A 26,347-nucleotide genomic window follows, 5' to 3' on the forward strand; every position below is an offset into this window, starting at 1 on the left:
ACTATGGACAAGCTACTTAGTGTCAGTCCCTTCTTCCTGCAAAACCGCTATAAGCCACAGTTCCCTCGTTCTGTAAAATGATCATAACACCAGCAAAATCTAGATTTTCTATGAAGATGAGACGTAAATGCATGTGCAGAAATGCCTGGCATATAAATTTTACTCAATAAAGATTAGCTTCATTATAATCTAAATATGGCGCAAGAGATAATGTAACAGGTGCTTAAGTCTCATATCCACACGCCCTGGGAGTCTCCATTAACACAGTTACTTGCGAGACTGCAAAACAACACTGTAGCCCCATATCAACAAAAGTATCCTTCTATTCCAGTGCCTAAAAATTTGGCACCTATTTGATAAATCCAGTTGCTTCAAGGTTGGGACCACACCCTGTCTGGCAAGATTCCCTTAAGACAGAGTTCCATTATGCTCTTAATCCAAACAAAACAAATTTACTGATTGTAAACACAAAACCTGCAGCCACATTACTGGCTACTATAACTAACTCAAGTGGTTAATTTTCTTATAACTTATTATAAAAGATTTCAGGTATAATAAACATGATAGTCAAAATCAGTTTGTTTGTTTTTTTTTACGCCGCCCCCCCTCAAAATCAGTTTTTAATACCTTCTCACATTTGCTTTCTTAATCCCTAATTGAATGCAAATTTAAGCTTCCTTCAAAAGAGCTTTAAACACAAGAGTCTATAAACCCATCAATTCATCAATAAAAAAAAAAATCACTGCTACTCTTTGGAAGTTACTAGGGCCACCAACTCACTATGCTTAACATGAAAACTGATAAAGGGAACTAATTAAACAAAAGAGCAAAAACTTTTTAGATTAGACAGCTCTGGCCCAAAGAAGGTAAAATACACCAGCTTAGAGCAATGAGTGGTTGAATGACTACTTTTAATTTGAATGACTATCTCTAATAAAGCATTCAGATCGTGTGTGTGTGTTCATAAGGTTGGGAATATTTAAGGAAGTGGAATTATGTAGTAACTCCAGATGCCAAGTACTTGAATGGAAAGTATTTTTATACGATGTGGTAACCCAGTAAACTGCCCATTTCAACATATAGACATAGTCATCATAATACTTTGGCAAAACCATGAATCTAGAAGAAATACAATGAAAATTTTAAAAAAGAATGAGAAAAGTGAGAGACAAGAAGCTATGTGAGTTAGAAATGAGAAGCAAGCAATAAGTCCATAAACTGTAGTGAATGGAATGATTCTATGTCACAGATCATAGTTAGGCCTTTTCAATTTTTTCTAGTATGGTAGAATGCTTTCTATCAGCTCTCAGCAGAAATGAAAATAAGAAATCAGTGGTATCAATATAAATTCTATACAATCTTCCACAGACCTGTCCATTCACAATCTAAAAAATATGGAATCACACAGTTTGAGGTGAAAAGAATGTATGGATTACCTAGGAAAATTTATTCACTGAACACTCAAGAGAATTTGGGCCCAGAGCAGTCTGACTTGTCCAAGGTCACACACAGTTGATGGCAAAAAAAGCAACAATTCTCTGCTTTTCTCCAATTCCCAGTCCAATTCTCTACTCAGGCCCCTCTATCTGCATTAATAGAACTTCATTAGTATTTTTCATTAGCAAAGTATCTGGACAAGTAAGAAATCTATTACACAAATATCTGTATCAGTTCAGTTCAGTTGCTCAGTCGTGTCCGACTCTTTGTGACCCCATGAACTGCAGCATGGCAGGCCTCCCTGTCCAACGCCAACTCCTGGAGTTCACCCAAAGTCATGTCCATTGAGTCGGTGATGCCATCCAACCATCTCATCCTTTGTCACCCCCTTCTCCTCCTGCCTTCAATCATTCCCAGCATCAGGGTCTTTTCAAGAGTCAGCTCTTTGCATCAGGTGGCCAAAGTACTGGAGTTTCAGCTTCAGCATCAGTCCTTCCAGTGAACACCCAGAACTGATCTCCTTTAGTATGGACTGATTGGATCTCCTTGCAGTCCAAGGGACTCTCAACAAGAGTCATCTCCAACACCACAGTTCAAAATCATCAATTCTTTGGTGCTCAGCTTTCTTTATAGTCCAACTCTCACATCCATACATGACCACTGGAAAAACCACAGCCTTGACTAGACAGACCTTTGTTGACAAAGTAGTGTCTCTGCTTTTCAATATGCTGTCTAGGTTGGTCATAACTTTCTCCCAAGGAGTAAGTGTCTTTTAATTTCATGACTGCAATCACCATCTGCAGTGATTTTGGAGCCCAGAAAAATAAAGTCTGACACTGTTTCCACTGTTTCCCCATCTATTTGCCATGAAGCGATGGGACCAGATGCCATGATCTTAATTTTCTGAATGTTAAGCTTTAAGCCAACTTTTTCACTCTCTCCTTTCACTTTCATCAAGAGGCTCTTTAGTTCTTCTTTGCTTTCTGCCATAAGGGTGGTGTCATCTGCATATCTGAGGTTATTGATATTTCTCCCGGCAATCTTGATTCCAGCTTGTGCTTCTTCCAGACCAGCGTTTCTCATGATGCACTCTGCATATAAGTTAAATAAGCAGGGTGACAATATACAGCCTTGACGTACTCCTTTTCCTATATGGAACCAGTCTGTTGTTCCATGTCCAGTTCTAACTGTTGCTTCCTGACCTGCATACAGGTTTCTCAAGAGGCAGGTCAGGTGGTCTGGTATTCCCATCTCTTTTGGAATTTTCCACAGTTTATTGTGATCCACACAGTCCAAGGCTGATCCACATAGTCAATATAAAGCAGAAATAGATCTGTATATTATCTGTAGAAAAGTATCTGTATAGTATAATACAGTTTCTATGCTATTCTGTGCAACCTCTCTGATACCTGGAAAATTATTTTCAATAATATTTTTACATTGAATAACTGAAGCAGAGGAGTTTCTAGATCTATTATTGTTTTAAATCTTACAATTTTACTTTAGTTGTTCTTTCCCAAGTTCTATCATATCCTACTATCTTGCTTTACCTTCACTCAGCCTAAAGTGAAAAGGAAACATTATTAAGCCTTTTTACAAAGCTACCACAACTTAGTAGGTCATTAAAATACTCCAAACTTTAACTGACATTTTTCTTGCTAGTTCTTTGAATACAATACTGCTATCACAACTAAAATACCATAGATAAGAAAAAATTACTACAACTTACCAAAATGTAGTTACAGTTAAGTAACCAGACTTAACACTTCCCCAAGCAAGGGTAGTCTCTAAGTTCCTACTGAATGAGGAAGCAAACAAACCAAAGACACCAACTGTAGAATAAATCTCACTGCACCGTCCTCTCTAAACCAAGCACCCAGATTCAATCTCTGATCAGGAAGATGCCCTGGAGAAGAGAATGGCTACCACCCCAGTATTCTTGCCTGGAGAATTCCATGGACAGAGGAGCCTGGTGGGCTGTACAGTCCATGCGGGCACAGAGTCGGACACGACCGAGCAGCATAAACAAGATAGCAGAGGAAAAACTACAAGTGAATGTCGCAAGAGGAGCAAGTCATTCCCAACCACATGCACGGTTCTCTGAATTCAAAGAGAAAATGTTCCTATACTCCAACCTTTAAGTTTAAATTACTTCAAATATTCAAGAATTTAAGAAAACAGAAAAAGGTAAAAGGGCTACAGTCCACATGGTCACGGAGAGTTGGATACGATTTAGCGACTAAACAATAATCTTTTAAGTAGCTCCCCAACTTTAGGCATCTTTCATTGAAAGTGAGGGGAGGCAGGGGAAGTGAAGTACCTACATCTTTTTCCAGAGCATAGTTTTATTTTCATGTGAACAAAACCCAAATTGATGTTTTCTGTATTCTGACGACATCTGCAGAACTGAAGCATACCTTAGAAACCTGAATAAGCTCACCTTAGCGTCAACCACGTTAAATGAAAAAAAAAAAAAGAAAAACCCAAAACCCACAAAGTCAATATGATCAAGGAAACAGGCTGACTTCTCTGAGCTTGGCCTTTTCACTGACACCTGGGGACAGCTCCAGGACTTGGAAGGCAGGCTGCAATTACTCACTTACCCAGACCTGAAAGGCCAGTTCTTTCACATTGTTCTCCACTTCCCACCATTGGCCACTCGGGCCTAGCTGGTGTCAGATTACACTCAGGCAACAGTCATAGTACCTTGCAAAACCAGATCACATACCTAGACCTGTTCATACCTGTGGTCTCAAGATTAACCCTTTTTCTGAGCCTGTTCTGAAAATAAGAGAATTTAAAACCGAAAAGAAAAAAATAAAACAAAAGAGAAATACTCAACAGTAATCAGGTATTGTTTTAATCCTGGGTCATGAAAAAAGGTTTTACTTTCTCCAAATGACTAAAAGTGATCATTGTCAAAATGTCATTAATTGGTGCTTTTATTATGCAAATAAACTGACTGAAGGAGTTTTCTTCCCTCCAAGCAAGCTAAATCTGAACTCTGACGAAAACACACCTGCTTGGGAACACAAATATGCTGAAATGTGCTTATCAGCAAGACCTGTTCAGGCAGTTAACAATTTTCTTCCTATAACAAACAAGAAACAGCTTGCAATAAAGCTGTTTCATTTCTGTGGTTGTTTATTCTCCTGTTTAACATTTTCATCTTCTTAAAACAGACATGGTCTAGGGCAGCGGGTCCCCCATTCCAGAAGACAGCACTTTTCCATCCAGAACACTGCTTCATTCTGGCCCAAAGTAAAGGGGAAAAGGCCAGGGATACTGCTGAAAAGCCCACAGGAGATCTTGCTAAGGACACGCCTCCCCTCACCTCCAACTCCCGCAATGCGCTATATTCTTCTAGAAGAGACTGCTACTCTGTCCTAAGAAGTTTTCACTCTTAGGAAGAGATACGCCATCAGCTGAAAACAAAATAGAAGGTCACATAGAAAGCTTAATGGCCACAGACTGCATTATTAGGTGACAGTTGCTCCACGTGTTCAACTGAGGGGTCCTTACTACCTTTAGTCTAGTTCCCCCTGCGGCTCTTCACCCTGCAATAGGAACAGGTCACCAAAAATGAAAATAGAACCAACCGAGTTCTCTGCTTAAAAGTAATCAACATAACACTGTAAAGCAACTATACTTCAATTTTAAAAAACTAATCAGTGGCTTCCACTGCCTATAAGAAAAACTTCAAGTCCATTAACAGGGCTGAGGTGGCTCTTCATGATGCCCCAAAAGGTATGAGAAAACCGTAGCCATCAGATGCATAAAGCAGGATATCTGAACACCTGCACAGCAGAGTGAATGGGAATCGTTCACGGACCAAGTTTAAAAGGACACCCAGGTCACAATATTACTACTCTTCATTCCCCTCTCAGAAACAAGTACACCGGCATCTCAGCATTTCATAGTCCCTCTTGGCGTGCTGCCCCACCCCTGAAGTAAAGACGCCAGAGGCTGTCCTGCTCCAGTTCCCCTAGCACCCTGTACGTACCACCCTGTTCCAGGCTTGCTGGCTCAGTTCAGAGCTTTCCACATCTTCTTGAGTAATATAGCCTTTTATACCTGGGGCATTTTAGGGGCCTCTCCCAAGTCACACTGGAACCCGAGTTAAGGACATAAACCCTAGAGAAGCAAAGCATGTTTACCTTTTCCCAAGTCACCAACAAGTCTGATGGACTCATCCTCATGCACAAAACTTCCTGCTCACTATGCGTGAGAAGAGCTCCAATTTCATAGCATACCCCTTTTCTTCTTTAAACAATAAAAATCTATTTTCAATAAGTTTGGCTGTAATCAAATGATCCTGGTGCTCAATGTCAGGATCCCTAAAATGGGATTCTTTCTACAATCATCCTCATAATGACCTGGCTTGCACCTAAGATGGTAAACTCAAGGACACCAAAAAAACTAGAAGCAGCAAAACCACAAGATGAGAAATGAGACAGTGGAAGGGCATGGGCTGAGAATGAATTACATACGTCCTTTATATTTTCCTATTGCACAAACCTTAGATTGAAGCAAACTTTAAATACTATTCACAGGTTATATAAAGATTTGTAACACAGGGACTTCTCTGGCAGTCCAGTGGTTAGGACTCCATGCTTTTCACTGTTGAGGGCATGGATTTGATCCCTGGTCAGGGAACTAGGATCCCACAAGCCTTGCAGTGCAGGGAAAAAAAAAAAAATTATAATACAGAACAATTCAGTTTTTAGGCCTTCTTACAACATCCATTTTCACAAGAAACCATGCTCTACTGATCAAAAAAAAAAGAACAAAAAACTGATGATACTTAGTGAACTTCCCCTAAACTCGGCACTGTGGGAAAGACGAAGAGATAATGCATGGGCTGCTTTCCATGGAGCTTACAATCTAGTTCAGGAAACAAGACCAAGAGAGAAAATAACTGAACACTGAAAGTCAGTATTTAATTAAATGTTAATAAAGCTGGTCAATACTGCAGCATTTCAAAAGAAAGGATGGTCAAATGGGTCAAGGAAACACTTTAGACAGTGAAGGACCTAAACGCAACCTTCAAGTAAGGCAGGATGTGGAGAGACTGCACAGAAAGGGAAAGATAGCCAAGTACAGCGTGTGTGCACACATGTTTCCTTAGGCAGGCATACATGTGTACATGCATGTACATGTGCATGGACACGCATGTGTGTAAAGGCTGAGACACAAAAGAATAAAGAGAATTAAAACCGACCAAAGTGGGCATCCCTGGTGGCCGAGTGGTGGAGAATCCACCAACCAACGAAGGAAACACAGGTTGGATCCTTGATCTGGGAGGATCCCCCGTGCCGTGCTGAGGAGCATCTGTGTCCACGCGCCACCCCTGCAGAGCCACCCTCCAGCGCCCAGGGGTCACAGCCATGGAGCCCAGCTGCTATAGCTCCTGAGCCTCACGCCCGAGAGCACGTGCTCCAAGAGGGGCCACCACACCGCAGCTGGAGAGTGGCCCTGCTCACCCCAACCAGAGAGAAAGCCCCAGCAGTAGCGAAGACTCAGCATACCCACAACAAAAATGAATGAACAAAAACCAATGACCAAAGTACGTCTGGAGACAGTTAACAGACTGACCAGAGCTAAGAGCTGACAACAGCAAACAGTAGAAAATGTGAAGCAAAGCAAAACCAAGTTATGGAGAGTCTTGAAAGTCAGACAGTGGAATGCAGGCTTGATTTGGAAAGAAGAAGTGGAAAGTTCCTGGAGGTTTTCAAATCTGGTTGCAGCAACACTGCGTGGTCCCCAAGATTACAAAGCCCAAAGCAACGGGGTCAGGTAACTACCATCTAAAAATGATGAGGACAGTTTAAACAAACATCCCATAGCTTGACTGCTACACTGATATTATTAACTTCTAGCCACTGATGTGTATACTATCCTCCTTAAATTCTTCATTAATTACATGTAATAGAGATTCTCCACAATGGTTTATAAATCACCCAGGGTATAGGAAAATTATTTAAAACAAGCAAAAATCACTTGACTAGTTTACATCAAGTTTTTATTCTTTGCCTAAGGATTGAAAGAAGGCAGAAATAGAAAAATAAGATTTTCAAAAAGATATGACTTATTACCATACAACCTTTCTTACAAGTCAATCTACTGAACCTCAAAACTGTCCTATATCCATTTGGACAGCACAGAAACTTTGAAATATATGAACTCGCTGCATCTATGGATGACTGCATATTGCTGTTTATAGTATTAAATATTTTGAAAAGATGATGCTGATTCAGTTATTCAGTGAGGAAGGATATGACATCCATGACTGATGAAAGTTTCTTAGTCATTTAATAGAGACTTCTAGCACCAACTTTCAATGAATCTTTACTTTCCTCCAGGGCAATATTTAGAAGAAAGAAGTTCCTGTAAAAATGTCTATTTGCATTAAACTTGGCTCTTTATTAGATGCATTCTCTGCTTTGTGGCTTTGCTTGACTCTTCAGAAGTTCAAGAATTCAAAGTTGCTTTAGTAGATGTAGTGGGCACTTACTAGATTTTAAAAAATACTTTAGCATGAAGACACACTTAGAAATTTTACAACAGCACAATAAGGTCCATTTATATTATAATTTGTTGGTAATATCTAGTGTCTGATAAATGCCTTACAATTTATAAAACAAGACATATCATATCACACGTACTAAGTTGCTTCAGTTGTGTCCGACTCTTTGCAACACTATGGACTGTAGCCCACCAAGCTCCTCTGCCCATGGGATTCTCCAGGTAAGAACACTCAAGTGGGTTGCCATGCCCTCCTACAGGGTATCTTCCCTGCCCAGGGATCAAACCCACATCTCTTACATTTTCTGCACTGGCAGGCAGGTTCTTTACCACTAGTGCCACCTGGGAAGCCCGACATATACATACTATTTAATTCTTAAACATCTCTACAACCACTGACGTTGCTGTACAGACAAAAAAACATGATACTTACCCTTAAGGAATTAAGAAAGAGATGATAATAACAAATTAGAAAATAAATAATAAGAAAATAATAGCTACAGGTGTCAGGCTTCACATTACTTTGCTGTATCTGTCATTTAATCGCCATGTCAGTAACATCCATGGCTTGAGAGACCAACCAAATAAGGGCAAGGGCTTTGTCATGGTCACCACCAAACCCTAGAGCTTACCCAGATGGTCACAAACAATATTTGTCAAAGAAATACTCAAGATGCTCAGAGACACTTTGAGTACATGTCTGACCTCAGCTCACACTCATTCATTCATTCACTCATCCATTCAACAAATATCCACTGAGTACCTACAACATGTCAGACTCTGTTCTAGGCGGCAGGAATACAGGAAAAAAAAAAATCATTTCTGCCTTTGTAGGGTTTCTAATCTAGTGATCTTGATAATCCCCGTCAAAAAATTCTGCTTTAAAAATGTGGGATTGTCAGGCAATATGGTTGTCTTACAACCCATAAACAGAAGCTCTGCCCCTCTCCTTCACATCTAACTCCCAGCTACCTCCAAACCCCTGACAACTGGACACAGAAAATGTGACCTCTCTAAGTGGACAGGAAGAGTTGTGGGATAATTTCTTACCTTTCAGACAGTCTATAGGTACATAAGGAGAGGGGAAGGGAAAATTTGAGGTGAAAATAGATACAGCTAAATTCAATGGCCAACTTCTTACAGGAAAACCTCAAGGCTACTATTTCACTTTAATTTTTAATTTGACTTTTGAGTTAATTAAAATTTAACAACAACTAAAAGGCTTATAGAGAAGGGCATGGCAACCCACTCCAGTGTTCTTGCCTGGAGAATCCCCATGGACAGAGGAGTCTGGTGAGCTGTAGTCCATGGGGTCGCAAAGAGTCGGACACGACTGAGCGACTAACAAAAGGTTTACTGGGGAGTCTTTTTTTTTTTTTAAGCATTCCATTCACAAATATAAACACTTCAAGGAGAAGAGTAAATTTTCCCTATATCGTCTTCTCCTATATACTAGGTAGCCTTCAGAAGTCATATTAGTACTATCTATATTCTTGTATTTATTTCACAAGGACTCACTAGGGACCCACCTGCTAGACACCAGTGGGTAAGGGTGGACAGGGATGAGACAAGTAGCTAAGACACTATGGGCAATCAGTCTATCAGCTAAGACCAAAGATGCAGCAGAGTTAGACACAAAACTTATTTTCCCATGTTATTCAGTAATTATTTGCTGGCGGGACATTCCAGAGAGAAGGAGCTAAGGTAAACCTAAAAGCTTAAATCACTGAATAGAGATGAAATGGGAATTTAATGAAAACAAACTTCTTCCTAAAAGCACGCAGGATCTGGCATCAGAAGACCTGTGTTCAAATGCTAGTACTGCCATTTAATAACTTTATTTCCTTGGGTAAGTCAACCTCTGTGACCTTTCTTTCACCATCTTAAAAGTTGTACCTACTAAGATTTTACTTTGTAAACCATCAAGTGCTCTAAAAGTTTTGAAGAATATCAATACACCAAAATAAAAAAAAAAAGAATGCTTATCAAAATTTGAGACCAACATATTAGCTTATCATTTCATATTGAAGGCCAGTCTTTTATGACCTACAAAAATTTCACAAAAAAGTAAACACATTTTCATATTTTCTGTATCTAACTGTGATCCATACGATCCATATAATACACAACAAGCCTGTGACATGCCTAGAATTGACAAGTGACAAAAGTTTAATGAAACAACCTTTACACTTAACGTGTCCCCCTAATGGGAAATTCGAGCAGCAACTGTACATCTGTGTCTCTGTTCCTCTCATCGTGGTTTAACTGACAGGAAGCAGAGAACAAGATATGGCATACAAACATCAAGTACTTCCTGCCTTCTCTGCTACATCTTTATGTCTTGTTTTATAAATAGTCCAATAGTCTATGTGAAAATGTATCAAAGCCTGGCGCCAGAAGCATTAAGATATAATTGGTGAAGAGTGTTTATGAAAACAGAACAAATAAAAAGGTATTCTGAGGTGGGGATCTAAGTTCATTTCACACATGAAGACTCATTATTAATAGTTTTCTCAAGTATTCTTTGGAGTAAACAACTTACAAATTAAGACTTGAAAATCACAATGACTGACTACAAAATGCAATGTCTGAACAACAGCCCTCAAACTGTTTTACCCAACCAGTTACATAAATAACATTTGCCCACCTAGATAGAAGACCTTTCCATTCAGCTTTCACCTCTCACAAAAGATAACCACCACTCAAAACAAAACGAAAACAAAAAACCTTCCAATAGTCAACTCAAAACAGCAGTATGGATACCTTGCCTCTTTGATCTCCGGCCGTTTTTACCATGGCGTCTTGTAAGCACTTTTTCCAGATTACAGTTTGTGTTCCCCCCGCCAATCAAACTATCTCTACTCCCTTGCTCTCTTCTCAGTATATCCAAAACTTGGCTCACATTATTTATTCACATATGTTCAACCATCAACTACAAACAGACCAAACAGAACTCTATTACTAATAGGTAAAGTCTTGCTGTTTTAAGTAAGTCATTTTAAGCAAGCGTCCAATTAATTACAACTAAAACAGAGATGTTCACTTTTCATCAGGCCTAGCTGCCTCATCAATGAATAATTTTCTAAGAGTCACCTCAATTCATCACTCACATGTCTCATATTCCATAAAAACCTGGGCACAATACAGTCATCTCTTCCATTCATAATGGTCAATTCTCACCTAAGCCACAAGCTACTGCAATCACAATTTCACCAGGCAATAGTGTTATTTGTCTCTAGGTCAGTGTCCCCAGTGACTCAATATTTTACTGCAAGTAAGCTCATCTTGTGGGTTTTTTCTTTAAGAGAATTTAATATACACATAAAAATCAACTTTAAGCATGGCACCATGCTCCTAAAGTAAGTAACATTTCTTAAATGAGTATCTTGGATAACAATTGCATTTTTATTCAGTATTTTTCAATGAAAATAGCCAATTTATACTTTTCAACAGTGTAAGAGTTACTAGTGCCTTACCAGCATATCTTTAGTATATTTCTGCTCTTACTTGTAAGTGTATTACCCTCATCTGTCCCCCGTATCTAGGGAACACATGCTCCCTGAACCTTAAGGGAAGTGTCCGCTTCCTCACACATTAGCTCCCTTCCCACAGCCTGTGGCTCTGACGCCTTGTCAAACCACCCTGTCTGAGGGCGCTCAGTCACACCCAGCCTTTTGCCACCCCGTGGACTGTAGCCACACAGGCTCCTCTGTCCATGGGATTTCCAAGGCAACAGTACTGCAGGGGTTGCCATTTCCTATTCCAGGGGATCTTCCCGACTGAAGAGGTCAAACCTGAGTCTCCTGCATCTCCTGCACTGGCAGGAAGGTTCTTCACCACTGTGCCACCTGGGAAGCCCTCGGGCCAGTCTAAATGGTGAGCAAAGTCCCAGGACATCTGCAGAGAACCTAGTGTGTGCCACCTTCTTAACAATGATTTGCTAACAAAGGCAGGCAACTGTTCTATTCTACCAAGTGCAGATGAACAGTACATCTTCCTTTCAGTTTATTTCTAAGACTAACAGGTTATAAATTATCCCGTAACAACCACATATCTGTCTCTGCTCCATAGACAAAAGGATCAAATATAACACCCAGTTTTAACAGTTCATACCATAAAACATTTTGAATAAACAAATAACTTAGACAAATCTTCTGTTTCTAAATACAAACTGTCTTAACTGTCTCTGAAACTAAAACACATATAACTTTAATTCTGATTAATTCTAATTTAAATCTAAAATCTTCACATTCTTATTCTTCATGCTTTAATATATATGTGTGCTTTGTGTGGTACATATTAAACCTTATATAAATAATACAATACTGTATATATTCTTCCAACATTCTTTAACAAGCTTCTTTAAGACATAAAATTCTGAATAAACACAAAGGTTACTTGGAAAGGAATTTTAAACATTAGCGAGGACTTAGTGCTTAGAAAAATATTATTACCAAAGAAAGATAAGTCATGATTATTTGGCTTCCACTATAACAAAGAGAAATATCTTACATACACAAAGCAGCCCATCTTCAATGATGCCTCTCACAACGTGTTCTGACCTTCTGCAGAACAAAGGTAGCCCACCTTAAGAATGCCATGTATAGAGATCTTAACAAGAAGTTCAGGGGTCTAACCCCAGCAGTCTCTTTCTAACTTGCCTAAAAGGTGCAGTCTACACATCACCACCAACACTGCATTGGTTCCATCAGTATGGCTATGTTCTAAACTGCGGTAAGAAAATCTCTGGCTGCTGTATCCCCAGCATCGACAATACTACAGGCAATAAACACTTGTCGAATGAATCGGTAAATTGTATAGGAGGAAAAGTAATATAATAAAAAAAAATCCAGAAGACCCCTGAATTGCATGACTTATGGGAACCCTTCCAATTACATAAATCCTATGACTTCTACTTCCGTTTGCGCCTCTGTGTTCCTGCTACTACTAAAAGAGACACTGTGGAAAACAACTCAAAAAAGAGAGCCAGAGCAGTTCGATATTTTGAGAACTTAATGAAAACTTTGATTTCTTTCTTCCCCTGCAATGGACACATATGCAAAGTTGGGTTTAACCAGGGCTTACAATTCTTTGATAATAAACCACTGTGTTTTCATTCCCAATTAAAAAAAAAAAAGAGCGCGTGCCAGGGGATGACTATGAAAGACAGGTCTATGTTTCACTTTTTATAGCAAATCCCACATTTACATTATTGAATTTTGGAAATCTTATATAAAGATTCCATATCAAGTTTATAACTAAAGATCCAAGAATTACTATCATTATAAGTAAGAATTTTAAGGAAACAAGATGAAACATTTATCAGGAAGCAAGACAATAATTATGGCAATAAATCTGGTTAGATGTAAAAGTCTAATTCAAGGTATTAGCAAGTTTAAAGTTTATCAGTGTATTGGTTATACTCCAATACAAAATAAAAAGTTTCAAGTTTGGGGGAAAAAAAATTTATCAGTGTCAATTAACACTATATCAATTATGTTTTAAGAATCTTTGTTCTAAAATGCGTTTTTGAAAAATTCTTGAAAGTGATGATTCTAAAGGCCAAATTATTTCTAACAAACTATTATCTCCAACTGGTTAATGGATGTCAACTGGAAATTATCATTTACTCATCAGAAGTATGCCTAGAGCCATCTTGTTAGTTACAGGGGACAGATACACAGTCTTACATATAACTTAATTCTGAATCTAGCTCATCTCCTTCACTGAAATGATGATTTTTTAAACTGATGTAGAGTTTACTCATCACTTCTTTTTTAAAAATCAACTTCTGGTCTTCATCAAATTAAACATTATTTCTCAGTTATATATAAATGCGGGGAAAAAATAATCTACCCCTTACGTAGCACAATTTAGTATGAAGTAGTTCAACCAAAGAAAGAATACAGTAACATGCCCATCACCCAGCTTTATATTAACATTTTTCCATAATTTGTTTCAGAGTCTTAAGAATAAAAAAGTCAAATTTAAATATACATATATCCCTCTCAATCTCTTCTGACCATTCTAAAATTGCTGTTGCCCAACTGCCTATATTTTTATAACTTTACTTCATATGTATCAATGATAGTGCTGTTTTTATGTACGTGATAGGGATTTTAATGTATCTATCAAAAAATGCTTACTCAAAATTATTTGAAATAAATTCTAGCTAAACAAATAAATAAATAAACTCAGCTAAACTGCTGAGTTTATTTATATACTAATGCCCACAACTTATCCTTAAGACATCACCTGTCCACTTGTTTAGGGTCCTAGCTTCCCTGGTGGCTCAGCAATAAAGAATCTGCCTACAATGCAGAAGATACAGGAGACTCAGGTTCAGTCCCTGGGTCAGGAAGATCCCCTGGAGAAGGGAACGGCAATCCACTCCAGTGTTCCTGCCTTGAAAACCCCATGGACAGAGCAGCCTGGCAGGCTACAGTCCACTGGGTCACAAAGAGTCGGACACGACTGAGCGACTGAGCACACATTGGAAGGTTTGAGCCCCCGGGGCAAACCGCCACGATGAGAGGCTGGATGGGCAAGAAGGCATCAATAGCATCTCTTCCTAGGAAAGATAATGAAAAACCCTAGGTCATCTTTAATTTGCATTCTCCCCATATACTTTGCAAACTCTTCACATACCTCAGTGTGATGATATAACAAAGAACTCTTGCACATATGTTCCAAGAATTACACCAAGAGTGTTCCCAAACTGGACACAATCTACTGCCATCAACAAGATGGTAAATACGTTCCAGTACAGACAGACAATGCAGTACTATACTGCAATTAAAATCAATCAAGATAAATCTCATAGAGTTAAATGAAAGAAGTAAGTCACTACAGAGTATACATGGTATGATCCATTTCAGTAAAGTTCAAAGGGGTAAAACTATAAAGAAAGGGTTACACAAAAACCAGAATAATAGTTATTTTTAAGCAAAAACAAACATGGGCAGAGTTGGGGATTTTTATCTTAATAAACATGCTCTATTTCTTAACCTAGGCTGTTGTAACATGGGTAAACACTATGTAATAACATTTAAACTGTATATGTTTTATACATTATCCTACACTCACATTTCATAGTTTTAAAGAAAAAAAGGATAATGAACTGCTTTACTACAACACTCAGGTTCCATTTAGTATTTTGATACAAAAAATAAGATGCACAGAAACTAACAGTTATTAAATCAACACCTCATTATTATTGTTTTATTATAAAATCTTCTAGTTTCAGTGTTTACAGGACTGTTTTCTAAAACACAGAAAAAACCAATTTTCTTTCATTTAATTTCTAAAACCATACCATACAACTCTGCACAAATACAATGACCATTGTATTATTGAGCATCTACCACATAGATTATGACCTTTATGTGACTTGACATCACTTAAAGTCACACTGGTTCCTGCTACCTTGAAGAACTTCTATTCCATAGGGTAGAAGATGGGGAAAGGATAAATCCAAGAAAATACAAATTTGAAAAATCAAGAAATTAAAAACTTGTATAAGTGGCTGCCTCTAGACAGCAGGACTGACATGGGGAAGGGATAGAAGAGAGAGGCTGCTTTTCACTAAAGGCTTTTTATTAGATTTTTAACAATGTGCAACACTTTGACAGCTTTTTAATATAAAAATTATTTAATCAATCTTCATAACTCTAGAAGGCATTCATATTGTTTACACTTGTGCTTTTTTTTTTTTTTTTTTGATGCTAGCAGTCAATCTCAAGCTACAAAATGTGGAGACAAAAAAGAGCTGATATCTTGCTATGCTATGCTAATTTGCTTCAGTAATGTCCAACTCTGTGACCCAATGGACTTAGCCGACCAGGCTCCACTGTCCATGGGATTCTCCAGGCAAGAATACTAGAGTGGGGTGCCATACCCTCTCCAGGGGATCTTCCTGACCCAGGGATGGAACCTGTGTCCCCTGCATTGGCAGGTGGGTTCTTTACCACTAGCGCTACCTGGGAAGCCCCTGGTGCCCTGCCACTCAATTGAAAAGGCCTCTGAATTCCTAGAGGGGTAAATGAACGAAGGTGAAAAGGCAAGTTTAGGAAGAGTTTTCTGATGATGACAGTGGGGTTATTAATTCAGATACTTATTACCGGAAGAGAAGGAATCAAAAATATTTCTGCACAGAAATTTACACAACCAAAGCTCAGCTGCCTAATTTATCCCCTCTACCAACAAAGCAAACAGCACAGGAACTATTTTTTTCAAAAAGGGTAGATTCCTAGACATTTATAGTATAGATCAACAGCCACTTTTACTCTAGTACACAGACCAACTGACAAGACACAAAGATAGAGGTGACAAATAACTTTCCCATTAGGAGTTCCTCTTTACTAATGGGAGCAAGATTGCTCAGAGAGTTGAAAACTGCCCAAATCAATTAGGTTGACTCAATGATATTACTAATTTAATTCTTACCATTTAAAGGAAGCAGCTCCTAGGCAAAGGAGCAAAATATTCTGACCAACTGATGGAGGCAAAATTACGTTCAGACCACTCAACTGATGGGACTCTTCTTCTTATTTAAGAGTCTGTGCAGTCTAGACAATATGTCATGCAAAGCCTACAAATATGCAATCCATTATGCAGTTAAATGTCCAAAGAAATTTCAAAAACCATATTCAAGTATTACACAGCAAAAAAAAAAAAGTTACTCCCTCCCAGACTCAAACAATAACAAATAATAACAGTGTCTCCAAGGAAAGAAGGGTTTTCAAAGACTGTAAATGTTACCCCAGATCAGGAAGGGACCTTTTTTTTTTTTTGCCCTACCCCAAGGAAAAGGGAATGGAGAGTTACCATGAGGCACCAAAGGGAACTAAAAAAGAAAAAAAAAAAAAAATACTAATATTGGGAGAGTGATGGTTCACTGAGAGGGAAAGAGGCTAATTACACCTGAAAAACAAAAATAATTAGACTAATTATCTAATGTGGTCAAGATGGCTGTGAGTGGAGAGCCAGAGGAAGAAAAGCAGAATTGGAGGAAAGGACACGGGAAGAACCACAGTGTTGAAAGACAAAGCCCAGCAAAAAGCAACAGAGAAAGGGGCGCTGGGGCAGAGAGAGGAGGCTAAGGAAGTCCCAGTCGTTCTTCTATTAATACTTACTAGAGCCTGTGGGTTTCCAAATATCACTGTTCCTTAAAAATTCAGGTATTAAAATGCTAAGTGACTGATTAATCACTCTTCACAGCTCTTAAACCTGCAACCTCTCTTTCTGAGAAAGTCATCTAGGGTACTTACTAAAATTGCAGATGGATAAGCCAAACCCCAGGGCCTAATAAACCAAAATCTCTAAGTTGAAACCAGGTGATTCTCTGTTACAACAAAGGTCAAAAATTACTACTTCAAATGTAGCATATTACCAGGCAGGTGTTAATTATTTCTGTGGTTACAATGTGTATGCATCAGAGATTAAGCTAAGGGCCACATGTCCTTTAAAGGTTTGCTACCACTATAGAAGGACCTGACCAACTGAGCAGCCAAGGGTTTAACGCAGCAAATGTAATAGCAACGGCCTGTACACTTGTGCCTGATACTCTGTCAAAGGCTGAAAAAGATGGAGAAACAGAATAAAACACCTCTGCTCTCTAAGAATTTACATTCTTATTTTTTTTAATTTTGGCTTTTTAAATGTTTGGCTTAACATTGGTTTAATGTGTTGGTTTCTGCCATACAATAATGCAAATTATTGTATAATCACACAGCCACAGTTAGCCCCCCACCCCCGCCCCATCCCTCCCGGCCGGCAGAGCGCGCCTGGCTCCCTGCGCTGCAGGGCACCTCTCACCAGCCCGCACCTCACGCCTGGCAGTGTACCTGTGCTGATGCCGCTTTCTCCATCTGTCCCACTCTCCCTCCCCCGCTGTGTCCGCAAGCCCATTCTCTACATCTGGGTCTCCGTTCCTCTCTGCAGACAGTTCCATCAATACCATTGTTCTAGACTGCATATGCATGTGTTAATATGTTATATTTGTTTCTCTTATACATTATTACTCTTACTGAAGATCCTCTTCCCAGCCTGTACAAATGCTACTCCTTCTTCAGTACTCCTAAAGACTCACAGACCTTTCATGCCCATTTTACGTCTCAGTCACCTTTCACTTTCTAGGCAAGCAATCTGAACCTAAATTTGATAACTCGGTGGTTTTGTTTCATTCTTTATTTTACCTGTTACCATACCCTATTTTCTCGGTAAGACTCGAGGTTTGTGAGACTAAGGCCCAGATTTTGTAGACTTGCGTGCCCTGCTTATTGTTTAGGACAGTGATGACCACCACACTGCGGAAAATTTGATACTGAATTAGGTTAGGGGGCTCAGAAATTTAAGAGATTCAACAGTCATATGAAAAGCAATTTAAAAATCCAGATTTCAGACCTAAGGAAAGGCAGATCTAAGGTAAATTTCAACCACCACAATAAAACATATCAAAAAGTTAATAGACAAAGATTCTGTATTCCCCAGACAGTTCTAAGAATCAAGTGCCTGGTGTGTGAAGTAAACTTTCAAAGAAAAAGGCACAACAAATGAAATGACATTATTACTCATGGGAAAGTTAAATTCAAAATTATACTTATGTTAGAGTTTAGACACCTCCAGGTTTTGCAAACATATGCAGTTTCACACACACTTTAATAGAACAAGGCATCATATGAAACAGTATTTGCCCTACCAAAAGAAGATGAGGTAAGATTAAAGTGGAAATAAATCTGACTTCATATCTAGGAGTTCAAAGCAAATTCCCATCTTCCTTAGGCCCATCTTAAACAGGTAATGTCACAATGCTTCAACCATGAAAAAATTCTAATAGTGAGAAAAAAGCTGCTGTAGAAATTCAACAAATGCCTCATCCTCTCTCTGATGAAAAAGGAAACTAGTCTGAACAAATTTTCAAAATCATTAGTTAATTCATTTGGTCATACCTTATCACCAAAATCATCACCAAGGAAGTTAATGCAAGATTTTATTCACTCTTGAGGCAACACAAACCATTTCAAACAAAGTATCACTTGTTGGTGGGGGCTAAACCGCGCAGCTCCAGACTGGAGGGCTGGCCGTCCAGCACAACCCAACCTGGAGCAAGTCACAAGACCTCTCTGCGCCACGGTCTCCTCAGCTCGGAAAGTGAGGCGGCTGAAGGAGCGTCAGTCTGCTAATGCGAAGTTCTTCACACTGGTCATTCTAAGTTTAATTCTGATGACTCAGTTTAACTTCTATTCAACTTTATGAAAGGAAGAGGGTGGGAAGGGGACTACATAATAAGCCATACTGGTTTTCCTTTGCTTCTGTGTTGTTTTCCCTCCCTCTCCTTGAAGCCCCACTTCAGTCTTCACATAACAAGAAACCAAAACATACGATTCGTATTTATCTTCATTTAAATTGCAATGCTGTCTTAATTTTAAGATACTAAATTCTTCTCTAATAAATGAAAGCTTAATTATTTGCGCATTTGTGTGCCCCTTTATTTTTCTCTGTGGGTCACTGGCCTTAAAAACTCAAAAAAAAAAAAAAAAAAAGAAAGAAAGGCAAAAGTTTCATTAAATTTTTCACACAGAGCAGACCAGAAGTAAATACAGCTTCTGCTTACTCAAAAGCTGACTAAACCAGCAATATGCAAACAAAGATGATAGCAAATGGCTCAGAGCTAAACTGGTAAAATGTCTGCTTATGCCTGTCAATTGAGATCTGATAACAGGAACACTCTTTTCAAAGAGTAACAAATAATAATTGACTGCCTTTCTATCTTCCCTTTCATCTGACAGGCCTTCAGTCACTTATAAAAGTTATTAACAATGAATCCTCGATGAACTAGCTAAATATCATCACAGTCAACAATAAATGACTTGCCAAGTTTGATTTCTGAAAACTGTATTTGGAATCACTGCATATTCAAACTTTACTTTCACTCAAATTTTAGTTTCACAAAATAACTTTTTAAGTTACTGCTGCATCCAGTTTCTCAGAGCACCTAGAACTTGAAGGGACACCATCATATACACTTGACAAAATCTCCTAATTTCCATAATGAGAACTATTTCAGGAAAAGACTAAGTAATCTTTTCTTAGTTTTTAATTTTTAATTCAAAACAAGCAAATTTTAAGAACAGTTGTATAGATAGAAGGTCAACATTCCTTTTTTTAAACACAAATCAAAATACTACATTTCCTCAGAAACTAGTTATGCCTCTTAGGTTGCTACTCTGAACAAATTTCTAGTGTGAATTATAAAACTTTATTATTTTTTCCTAACTGTAAATGAGTCATTCTAGCTTTTCTTCCTCTTTAATAATCACTTTTACTTGTTATCTAAATGAACATGCATTTTATCCAAACTTACAGTTTCAAAATTAAATGTTTAGTATAAATTTCATTAACTTTAAAGAAACAAAAAAATATATTACAAAGAATATTACAATCAGTGAGCAACACCTATGACTGAGTTGTCTACAAACTTCCCCTTAACTAAAATGCCAAAACAAAACCATCGCCCTTCAACTTCTTCCTTAACACTCAAATCACACATGAATAATACAGTTTGCTTAATTGTAACTTACAGGGCACCCTCAGAAATACAGTTACATTTTTAAAAATTAGAATTTGACCTCGTTTCCTTTGTGGTATAAAAAAAAAAAAAATCAAGAAAAGTCTCCTTTATTCTCAAGTCACACAGAGGGGAAAAAGAAATCACAGAAAATAAAAAAACTGCTTCACCAAGAAGATCTCAAACTTTCCAGAATTTGAATGCTTTGTTTCCCCCAGTAGTAAAGTGCAATCAGGCATGGGACTGCCGACACACATTTTTTCCAGAGAGTTAAAGAACACATTCAGCCATGTTCTTCGACAGGTAAGAAGCACCCTCCCCAGTCATCAGCCCAGGAAACAGCCAGAAGCAGACACGCAAAATCTTAACGAGTTACCTTCCAATATTCTCGTTCTCTTTAGACACTGTCCTTTGGGCTGGAAAGTAAAAAGCTATCCGGCAAGTTTTGTGCTGTTAAAATGGCTCCTGTAGATTGGGGAAGTGGTGTCTGTGCTTCAGCTTATGAGTCATACGTGAAACTGAGTGTTTCTGAGGGAGGCACGCCCATGTTGCTGTGGACCCAGTTACTCTGCTAGGTCAAACATGCAAATCCACAGGTAAAAACGGGGCAGAGAGACAGAAAAGGGGGAGAGGTACAGCCAAGCAGCCAGATCTCCCTTGATTAAGCTATTACTCAGCCCAGGTTAATTACCATAATTTAAAATTCACAATAAAACAGAATCAGAATCTATAAGGAAGCAAAATGAAAAACCTGCATGCTGTTTAAAAAAAAATAAAAATCGCAACTTTTAAAAGTTATTTTAATATAGCAACTGAATGTAAAGATGAAAGGGAAAAAAAGGAGGGGAGGGGATGGAAAGGAGACAGAAAACTTTCTGGCTTTGAATGTAACAATGGCCCGGGAAGCCTAACCTGGCTACTTATTAACTCTTATATAAAAGGTGTATATTGCTATGTAATCTGGAAAAGCCAGCACACTGCAATACCAGATGCAGATTTATAAGTTCGCTGAACAGATAAAATCCACTAGAAAATTCAAAGTTCAGTGGAAAAATAAGTGTGAATTACTAATCTGGTTTTCAAAAGTCCAATACAGCAAAAAGATTTTAAATAAAACTGCAAGCTTGATGAAACCCTATTTGAATCAGATTATCAATACGATCATGTTCATTACTCTACTACTTCCAAGTGATAGCCACAGTTCTCTTTACCCTTCAAACGGAACTGTCCAGAAATAAAAGCCAACCATGGTGTGCCCTGGAGAGCCCCAGGGTGTCGACATGTGGCCAGTAAAGTTTTGCTCTCCTAGTCCCTGTCCATCTGACAAGGTGCCCAAGCAGCTGAAACCGCAGTCACTACAGTTATTTACCCTGTCCCTGGCTGCGTATATATTAATTTCTTCTAAGAGCTTAAATTGATCAGAATGGCTTGAAAGCATTAAGCACTTCCAAAAGTACTTTAAAAGCGCAGCTCACTGGCTAGCCTTCAACCTAATCTTTTACAAAAAATAAGTAGGATTTAGCAAGGCCTCCTCCCTTCAGTTAATTACTTGGAAGTAATCATTCCGTACTAGAGGCACAGCTGAGGGGACAAGCTGTCACTGACTTAGGAACTTTGTAAACTGCTACAAAGCATAATGACTGTGAACCAACTTTCTGCCCACTAAGTGCCTGTTTATTCCATGTCACTGAACACTGCCTGACTAATCTTTTTACTAAAATAATCTCCATGATTTAATAAATTATTGATAAAAGTTAGGCTCAAAAGAAAAATGCATCACATGTTCTACTATCAAATGTCATACCTGACTTGATTCACAGCCCATTTATCCAGAAGGACTCTTTGGAACCCAAACACCAAGAGAGGTCCTCTGAGCAGTCACGGGAGATTTTCACTTGGAAAATCCCCAAGTTGTTTCCCAGAGTTAAAATTTATCTTAGATAATATCCACATAAGCCTAATTTGATTATCTTTTAGCCAATCAGAATTATAAACGGTGAAAGAGGGACTAGTGAAAGGATGATTTCAGAACCAAGTGACAGAGGGGATAATGAGAGAAGGTTTTTTCCTTTTTTTAAAAAAAAGGCCAGTCGCTACAAATGTAGCTTTAAAAGTACTGGAGTCTGGGACAGTTAGGGAGTTTGGGATGGACATGCACACACTGTTATTTTGTTGCCTGGACAGGCAACCAGGACCACTGTATAGCACATGGAACTCTCTCTGCTGGATGTTACGTAGCAGCCTGAATGGAGAATGGATACATGAATATGGATGGCTGAGTCCCTTTGTTGTGCATCTGAAACTATCACCACATTGTCAATCGGCTATACCCCAATATAAAATAAATATTAAAAAAAAGTACTGGGTTCTGAAGCCACTCTGAAATGTCAGAGGACATTCAGGATATCTGAGGTTATCACCAAAGAGTAAGCACCCAGAAGTCAACATTATGATAAAGGTTTTTAAAAAAACAAATGACCAACATCAAATGCATAAAAATTTTTATGACGTATAGATATATAAAAGGGTAAACTTCTGCTGTTCAGAAAATCCATTTATATACAGTACCTCATTACCTGATAATGGCAGATACTTGGACTGTAATTTAAAAGAAGTAATTTTGGCCACCAGTAGAAGAGACGTAAAGTAAAAATAATTAACTTTTTTCAACAAACAGCTGTTCCCACAGAGGTGATGCAGAGTTGCTACTGTACCATACTGCTGCTTTGCTCAGGGGTGTCTCTATAACCATTATTTTACCACCTACAAGAACTGGATCCTGGTTCTAGTCACAGCCCCTCAAAATCAATCTCCACCAAAAAAAAACCTGGCAAACAGTTCAGCACAGGCTGGGTTGCAATACCAGCTCTGCTACCTGATAGCTGTGAAATCCTGGGAAACTACTAAAACCTGTGCCTAAACATTTTTATCTGTAATTTAGGGTAACAGTACCCACCTCAAATAATTATTGTGAGAATTAAAGTCAGTTCTACTTTATACTAGTTTTTATACTACTACTACATTTTATACTGGTTTTAGAAAAGGCAGAGGAACCAGAGATCAAATTGCCAATATCCACTGGATCATTGAAAAAGCAAGAGAGTTCCAGAAGAACATCTATTTCTGCTCTATTGACTAGCCAAAGCCTTCGACTGTGTGGATCACAATAAACTGTGGGAAATTCTGAAGGAGATGGGAATACCAGACCACCTGACCTGCCTCTTGAGAAACCTGTATGCAGGTCAGGAAGCAACAGTTAGAACTGGACATGGAACAACAGACTGGTTCCAAATAGGAAAAGGAGTACGTCAAGGCTGTATATTGTCACCCTGCTTATTTAACTTATATGCAGAGTGCATCATGAGAAACGCTGGTCTGGAAGAAGCACAAGCTGGAATCAAGATTGCCGGGAGAAATATCAATAACCTCAGATAAGCAGATGACACCACCCTTATGGCAGAGAGTGAAGAGGAACTAAAAAGCCTCTTGATGAAAGTGAAAGGAGAGTGAAAAAGTTGGCTTAAAGCTTAACATTCAGAAAACTAAGATCATGGCATCTGGTCCCATCACCTCATGGGACATAGATGGGGAGACAGTGGAAACAGTGTCAGACTTTATTTTTTTGGGCTCCAAAATCACTGCAGATGGTGACTGCAGCCATGAAATTAAAAGACACTTACTCCTGGGAAGGAAAGTTATGATCAACCTAGATAGCATATTAAAAAGCAGAGACATTACTTTGCCAACAAAGGTCCATCTGGTCAAGGTTATGGTTTTTCCAGTGGTCATGTATGGATGTGAGAGTTGGACTATAAAGAAAGCTGAGTGCTGAAAAATTAATGCTTTTGAACTGTGGTGTTGAAGAAGACTCTTGAGAGTCCCTTGGACTGCAAGGAGATCCAACCAGTCCATCCTGAAGGAGATCAGTCCTGGGTGTTCATTGGAAGGACTGATGCTGAAGCTCAATCTCCAATACTTTGGCCACTTCATGCAAAGAGTTGACTCATTGGAAAAGACCCTGATGCTGGTAGGGATTGGGGGCAGGAGGAGAAGGGGATGACAGAGGATGAGATGGCTGGATGGCACCACCGACTCGATTGCCATGAGTTTGAGTAGACTCCAGGGGTTTGTGATGGACAGGGAGGCCGGGTGTGCTGCGATTCATGGGGTCGCAAAGAGTCGGACACGACTGAGCGACTGAACTGAACTGAACTTTATACTACTGTTTGGAACATGTAAAGAACTTTCACAACTCAAAAATAAGAAAACAAACCAACTTTCTAAATGCTCAAATGATTTGAACAGATACTTCACAAAAGAAGAGACACAGATGGTAAGAACAGAAAAGATCTCAACATCATTACTCAATAGAGAAAAGCAAATTAAAGCCACAGTACACTATACCCATTAGAGCAGATTAAAAACACCACCACCACCTACAACACCAAGGGCTGGTAGGATACGGAACAACTACACCTCTCACACACTATTGGTGGGAATGCCTATTTGGGAAACAGTTTAGCCATTTCTAACTTAGGGCTTCCCTTGTGGCTCAGCTGGTAAAGAATCTGCCTGTAATGTGGGAGACCTGCGTTCGATCCCTGGATTGGAAAGATCCCCTGGGGAAGGGAAAGGCTACCCACTCCAGTATTTTGGCCTGGAGAAGTCCACGGACTGTAAAGTCTATGGGGTCGCAAAGAGTCAGACACAACTGAGAAACTTCCACTTTCACTTTAGCAATTTCTTATACAGTTAAACACATACTTATCATATAATCCTGCTGTCCCACTCCTAGATATTTACCAGAGAAATATATATACATACATATATATACATATATATACATATATATATATACATATATATATAAGCTTCTACATAAATATTTATAGCAGATTCAGTCATTATCACCAAGCACTGAAAATGCAAATGTCCACCAAATAAACATGTGAACATATCCATACAAGAGCTTCCATGGTGGCTCAGCAATACAGAATCACCTGCCAGTGTAGGAGAAGTGGGTTCAATCCCTGAGTCAGGAGGACTGCCTGAAGGAGGAAACGGCAACCTATACCAGTATCCCAGCCTGGAAGTTTCCATGGACAGAGAAGCCTGGCAGGCTACAGTCCATGGAGTCACAGAGAGTCAGACACGACTGAGCAACTAAACAATAACATATCCATACAATGGAATGCTATCAGTAATAAAAAGGTATGAACTTCTACACCTGATGATGATACAATACAGACGAATCTAAAAGCATTAGGCTAAATTAAATAAACCAAACTCAAATGCATACTGTATGATTCCATTTATATGACATTCTCAAACAGGCAATAGAGAGAGAAGAAATCCTATCAGTGGTTGCCAGGGACTGGGAATGAGGGGAGTGGGTTGACTACAAAGAAGAACAAGGAAACTGCTTGGGGTGATAGAAATATCTCATATGGTTGGTTGTGGTATTGGTTATAAGACCTGTACCTGTCAAAAATCACAGAACTATATAACTAAGTAGGGCAAACTATATAATATTATAAACTATACATCAATAAACCTGACTTTAAAAAGAAATCCAGTTCATGGGTACCACAGTGATTAATACAGTACTAGGTGCTTAGTAAACATGTCATAAATATTAGCTGCTATCACTATGCTTCATAGTAGAAGCAACCAGTATCAAATACTTCAGGAAGACAAATTTTAGATCTCTAAATTTGTATGTAAATAAAACATGGCATCTCAGATTTGTGATGGAAATATAATGTACCTGTATATCCTGTGCATATGTTTATTTCTAAAATTAGATATATATATCAA

At 38.7% G+C, this 26,347-nt stretch overlaps 1 protein-coding gene across 3 annotated transcripts in view; it reads right to left on the reverse strand.

Annotated features, from left to right (window-relative positions):
* ELF1 (E74 like ETS transcription factor 1) overlaps positions 1–26,347 on the reverse strand; it is a 115,768-nt gene that overhangs the window by 61,253 nt on the left and 28,168 nt on the right. Inside the window, exon 1 of one of the 3 annotated variants that reach the window (XM_043892507.1) lies at positions 20,907–21,035. The exons of 1 other annotated variant lie outside the window; for it this stretch is intronic. The gene's annotated coding sequence lies outside the window, so the exon portion shown is untranslated. Of the gene's footprint in view, positions 1–10,689; positions 10,703–20,906; positions 21,036–26,347 lie in introns of those variants that run through there. One more of the 3 variants, XM_043892511.1, reaches the window with a different exon arrangement.

The sequence above is a fragment of the Cervus elaphus genome, chromosome 30 (assembly GCF_910594005.1).
Source record: "Cervus elaphus chromosome 30, mCerEla1.1, whole genome shotgun sequence".
Taxonomy (NCBI): Eukaryota; Metazoa; Chordata; class Mammalia; order Artiodactyla; family Cervidae; genus Cervus; species Cervus elaphus.